General features: G+C 44.7%; 1 long non-coding RNA gene across 1 annotated transcript; it reads left to right on the plus strand.

Moving 5' to 3' along the window:
• Positions 1 to 267: 267 nt before the first annotated feature.
• LOC135543161 (uncharacterized) lies at positions 268 to 3,695 on the plus strand. The gene is made up of 3 exons (XR_010456183.1): positions 268 to 415; positions 563 to 701; positions 3,635 to 3,695. It is a non-coding gene; the product is annotated as an uncharacterized LOC135543161 (long non-coding RNA).
• The last annotated feature ends 2,662 nt before the right edge of the window (positions 3,696 to 6,357 follow it).

A 6,357-nucleotide genomic window follows, 5' to 3' on the forward strand; every position in this document is an offset into this window, starting at 1 on the left:
AACCCACTGTAATGTGTTGTAGTCCTATGCTGACTATGAGAGTAACCCACTGTAATGTGTTGTAGTCCTATGCTGACTATGAGAGTAACCCACTGTAATGTGTTGTAGTCCTATGCTGACTATGAGAGTAACCCACTGTAATGTGTTGTAGTCCTATGCTGACTATGAGAGTAACCCACTGTAATGTGTTGTAGTCCTATGCTGACTATGAGAGTAACCCACTGTAATGTGTTGTAGTCCTATGCTGACTATGAGAGTAACCCACTGTAATGTGTTGTAGTCCTATGCTGACTATGAGAGTAACCCGCTGCTGAGGCAGGGAATAGAGTTCTGCGTCAGACAGTTCTACATCCTGCACCGTAAACCCTTCATCCTCCAGCTGTTTGCCAGCGTGGCCCCACTGCTGGAGTTCACAGTAAGTGTGTTTGCATAAAGCACCTCTCTGATTCAGAGGGGTTAAATGTGGAAGACACATTTCAGTTGTGCAACTGACTAGGTCTCCCCTTATGAGCGTATCTGCATCTGCGTGTGTTGTTTAACCATGTGACTGTCTCACTCCCAGACGTGCACCAGTACAGGCCTGTCTAAGGGGGTGTCTGCTCAGTGCCTGTTTGACCTGCTGGTCTCTCTGGAGGGAGAGACGCGTGATACCCTGGATGCCCTGGAGCTGGTCAAGGCTGAAAAACCCCTACGATCCCTGGGTAACACCACCACCTCAACCCCCTTGGTCCCATCACTGAGGACTATTATATCATTAGAGGTTTTGTCTGACACCCTGTTCAATATCCTGTATGCCATTTATCCCACGCTTCTGTCCAAAGCCACTTACGGTCATGCACACATTGTACGTACAGATGGTTCCAGGATTCGAACCCACCATCCTAGCGCTGCAAGCACCATGCTGTCCCAACTGAGCTACAGAGGACCATTTTCCCTATACTGTTCTACCTTTGACTAGCTCACATCGTTTTGCTGGCATGGATTCACATTGTTTTAAGAGAGGAGTTGTTTTAATGACAGCGTGAGCTGATCAGGAGAAAAATAAATAAATAGTTAATATACTTTTACTAAGACCTGGAGTTTCTCATTGTCAGGATTCTCCTAGTTAATAGACTCTTACTAAGACCTGGAGTTTCTCATTGTCAGGATTCTAGTTAATAGACTCTTACTAAGACCTGGAGTTTCTCATTGTCAGGATTCTCCTAGTTAATAGACTCTTACTAAGACCTGGAGTTTCTCATTGTCAGGATTCTCCTAGTTAATAGACTCTTACTAAGACCTGAGTTTCTCATTGTCAGGATTCTCCTATTAATAGTCAAGACCTGGATTCTCAGGATTCTAGTTAATAGACTCTTACTAAGACCTGGAGTTTCTCATTGTCAGGATTCTTCTCTAGTTAATAGACTCTTACTAAGGCCTGAGTTTCTCATTGTCAGGGATTCTCCTAGTTAATAGACTCTTACTAAGGCCTGGAGTTTCTCATTGTCAGGATTCTCCTAGTTAATAGACTCTTACTAAGACCTGAGTTTCTCATTGTCAGGATTCTCTCTAGTTAATAGACTCTTACTAAGACCTGGAGTTTCTCATTGTCAGGATTCTCTAGTTAATAGACTCTTACTAAGACCTGAGTTTCTCATTGTCAGGATTCTCCTAGCTAATAATAGGCCTGAGTTTCTCTTACTAAGGCCTGGAGTTTCTCATTGTCAGGATTCTCTAGTTAATAGACTCTTACTATTGTCAGGATTCCTGGAGTTTCTCATTGTCAGGATTCTCCTAGTTAATAGACTCTTACTAAGGCCTGGAGTTTCTCATTGTCAGGATTCTCCTAGTTAATAGACTCTTACTAAGGCCTGAGTTTCTCATTGTCAGATTCTCCTAGTTAATAGACTCTTACTAAGGCCTTGGAGTTTCTCATTGTCAGGATTCTCCTAGTTAATAGACTCTTGAGTTTCTAAGGCTCCTAGTTAATAGACTCTTACTAAGGCCTGAGTTTCTCATTGTCAGGATTCTCCTAGTTAATAGACTCTTACTAAGGCCTGGAGTTTCTCATTGTCAGGATTCTCCTAGTTAATAGACTCTACTAAGGCCTGGGTTTCAAGGCCTAGAATAGACTCTTCTAAGACATTTCTCAGGATTCTCCTAGTTAATAGACTCTTACTAAGACCTGAGTTTCTCATTGTCAGGATTCTCTAGTTAATAGACTCTTACTAAGACCTGGGTTTCTCGTTTTCTCTATTGTCAGGATTCTCCTAGTTAATAGACTCTTACTAAGACCTGGAGTTTCTCATTGTCAGATTCTCCTAGTTAATAGACTCTTACTAATTGTCAGGATTCTCTAGTTAATAGAGTGGAGTTTCTCATTGTCAGGATTCTCTAGTTAATAGACTCTTACTAAGGCCTGGAGTTTCTCATTGTCAGGATTCTCCTAGTTAATAGACTCTTACTAAGGCCTGGAGTTTCTCATTGTCAGGATTCCTCTAGTTAGACTCTTACTAAGGCCTGGAGTTTCTCATTGTCAGAATAGACTCTTACTAAGGCCTGGAGTTAATTCTCTAGTTAATAGACTCTTACTAAGGCCTTGGGTTTCTCATTGTCAGGATTCTCCTAGTTAATAGACTCTTACTAAGACCTGGAGTTTCTCATTGTCAGGATTCTCCTAGTTAATAGACTCTAAGACCTGAGTTTCTCATTGTCAGGATTCTCCTAGTTAATAGACTCTTACTAAGACCTGGAGTTTCTCATTGTCAGATTCTCTAGTTAATAGACTCTTACTAAGACCTGGAGTTTCTCATTGTCAGGATTCTCTAGTTAATAGACTCTTACTAAGACCTGAGTTTCTCATTGTCAGGATTCTCCTAGTTAATAGACTCTTACTAAGGCCTGGAGTTTCTCATTGTCAGGATTCTCCTAGTTAATAGACTCTTACTAAGGCCTGGAGTTTCTCATTGTCAGGATTCTCCTAGTTAATAGACTCTTACTAAGGCCTGGAGTTTCTCATTGTCAGGATTCTCCTAGTTAATAGACTCTTACTAAGGCCTGGAGTTTCTCATTGTTTAGATTCTCTAGTTAATAGACTCTTACTAAGACCTGGAGTTTCTCATTGTCAGATTCTCTAGTTAATAGACTCTTACTAAGGCCTGGAGTTTTTCTCGTGTATTCTCCTAGTTAATAGACTCTTACTAAGGCTGGAGTTTCTCATTGTCAGGATTCTCTAGTTAATAGACTCTTACTAAGGCCTGGAGTTTCTCATTGTCAGGATTCTCCTAGTTAATAGACTCTTACTAAGGCCTGGAGTTTCTCATTGTCAGATTCTCCTAGTTAATAGACTCTTACTAAGGCCTGGAGTTTCTCATTGTCAGGATTCTCTAGTTAATAGACTCTACTAAGACCTGGAGTTTCTCATTGTCAGGATTCTCCTAGTTAATAGACTCTTACTAAGACCTGGAGTTTCTCATTGTCAGGATTCTCCTAGTTAATAGACTCTTACTAAGACCTGGAGTTTCTCATTGTCAGGATTCTCCTAGTTATATTAAACAATAGAACTTGACTGATAATGGTCATGTTCTTCCCTATAGTATATTTTAAGTCCCTGAAAGTGCTACAGCATGAATTCCAGTGGTTCCCTCTGTTTCAGACTTCTGCTATGGTAGTGAGGACCTGGCCTTCTCCATCAGTGAGTCCATCAAGCTGTGTGTGACGGTGGTGGCCTTCGCCCCAGAGTCTTTCAGGAGAGTGTGGTTTCACATCACTCACCGCCAAACCAGTATATCAACATTGTACAGTAAGCCTTACTAAATGCTAACGCCTCTATCCGTGCGTGTTTGTGTTTATGCGTTGCGTGTGTGTGTGCACGTATCAGCCTACAGATGCTGATGGTGCTGGAGGCGCTGGTGCCATGTTTTCTCCAGAAGCTGAAGAGCAACACCATGACCATGGAGTCAGCCGGCAGCGCGGGGCCCGAGATCGCCGCCATCGCGCCCTGGCCACCTCCCTGCAGGCCCTGCTCTACAGCTCAGAGACCCTCACACTGTCAGACACACACACACACACACACACACACACACACACACACACACACACACACACACACACACACACACACACACACACACACACACACACACACACACACACACACACACACACAGTCATCTGTTAAGCAGATATGCCCCCATCATGTCTCTCTAAATGTATGTTCCAAGCCCTAACTGAATGTGACATTTGTCCTTTTCTCTGCTATCTTCTCCCTCCCTCCCATCCCCACCCTCCTATCCCTCTCAGGCCTATGACTGCCCCCCAGTTTAGTCCTGTGACCAGGGACACAAGGTGCAACGACTGCCAACCACGCCATGTCTGGAGGGCCCAACACCAGGTGTGGAGTAGCCTTTACACTTGCCGGATTGTGTCCAAAATGGCACTAATGCACTACCTTTGGCCAGAGCCATAGGGCTGTAGTGCACTATATAGGAAAAAGGGTGTTCTTTTGGACATAGCATTGATTTATTTCACGTTCATTTAACTCTCTTAAAGAAACTGTCCACTTGGCTGTTATTAACATACTGTTTTGTTACTTTTTCTAATTCTCTTCATAACTGTAAGACATAAATATAGTGTTGTTTGTTGTCCCTGGATGCTGTTGCCGTAGTGATATCCTAAAGAAACCTATATACAGGTCATCATCACAACAGAAGAAAATACCCCCAAAGACAATAGAAGATGTCCCATGTGTTTACACCACAGTCGGTACAGAGGATCATGTTTCATGGATGCTTGTTTGTGTCGTGTACTCGTGTTGCTGGTGTCAATGTCAGTCGCCTTGTGTCCGGCATCAGACAACCTTCACCTGTTGGAGGAGGGCCAGGGATGCCTCGCGAGGAGATGGACGCGTATCGCCAGCGCAGGGAGTTTCGGCCGCTGACCCCGGAGTCCCTCCTGAACATCTGCACTGAGTTCTACAAGCACTGCGGCCCGCGCCTCAAGATCCTGCAGAACGTTGGCTGGGGAACCCCCGTGTCACCGCCTTGGAGCTGCTGGACATCAAGTCCCACATGAGGTGAAGGGTTGGATTTAATGTATAGTGTTTCAACCAGGTGGAGACTCTCCTCATTCAATGCCCAATGTGCAGCACCCACCTGGGTGAAAGTTGTCACGAATGAGACACACTTTAACCGGGTATGACATCACTATTCACTCAGCTATGGTATGGACGACAGGGACCTGATTTGCAGAAACGTTTAGAATTGTTAGGTAATGCGATTTTGTGTGTACAATCTGCATGCCTTTTTGTGTGTGGATGAGTGCGATGTGTGTGTGTGTATGTAATTCCCTGACTGTGCATGCGGTTGTGCATGTCTATATGATTGCATGTGTGTTTTTGTGTCTCATTTTTTTGTGTGTTTGTGAGTGTGGTTATGTGTTTTCCCCAGATTGGCAGAGATCGCCCACTCCTCCTCAAGCTGGCCCCCTACGACAGCCTGACCATGGAGAGCCGAGGCCTGCGGCGCTACGTCACTGGGATGCTGCCCATCACCGATTGGTCGTCCGAGGCCGTGCGGCCCGCCCTCATCCTCATCCTGAAGCGGCTTGACCGCATGTTCAACAAGATCCACAAGATGCCTACGCTCAGGGTGCGCGCCCTCCAGGCTCTGTGCTCCAGGTACTGTTGCAGTGAAGTACCGTACTGTGGTGTTACAGGAGTGAAGTACCGTACTTTTAAAGTACCGTACTTGCTGTTTCACATCCGTACCGTACTGTGGTGTTACAGTGAAGTACCGTACTGTGGTGTTACCGTACTGTGGTGGTGTTACAGTGGAGTGAAGTACCGTACTGTGGTGTTACAGTGAGTGAAGTACCGTACTGTGGTGTTACAGTGAAGTACCGTACTGTGGTGTTACAGTGAAGTACCGTACTGTGTGTGTGGAGTTACAGTGGTGTTAAGTGAAGTACTGTACTGTGGTGTTACAGTGGAGTGAAGTACCGTACTGTGGTGTTACAGTGGAGTGAAGTACCGTACTGTGGTGTTACAGTGAAGTACCGTACTGTGGTGTTACTACTGTACTGTGGTGTTAAGTGGAGAGAAGTACCGTACTGTGGTGTTACAGTGAAGTACTGTACTGTGGTGTTACAGTGGAGTGAAGTACCGTACTGTGATGTTACAGTGAAAGTACCGTACTGTGGTGTTACAGTGAAGTACCGTACTGTGGCGTTACAGTGAACTACCGTACTGTGGTGTTACAGTGGGGAGGGAAGTACCGTACTGTGGTGTTACAGGAAGTACTGTACTGTGGTGTTACAATGGAGTGAGGTACCGTACCATACTTTGATGTTACAGTGAACTACCGTACTGTGGTGTTACAG

The sequence above is a fragment of the Oncorhynchus masou genome, chromosome 7 (genome assembly GCF_036934945.1).
Source record: "Oncorhynchus masou masou isolate Uvic2021 chromosome 7, UVic_Omas_1.1, whole genome shotgun sequence".
Lineage (NCBI taxonomy): Eukaryota > Metazoa > Chordata > Actinopteri > Salmoniformes > Salmonidae > Oncorhynchus > Oncorhynchus masou.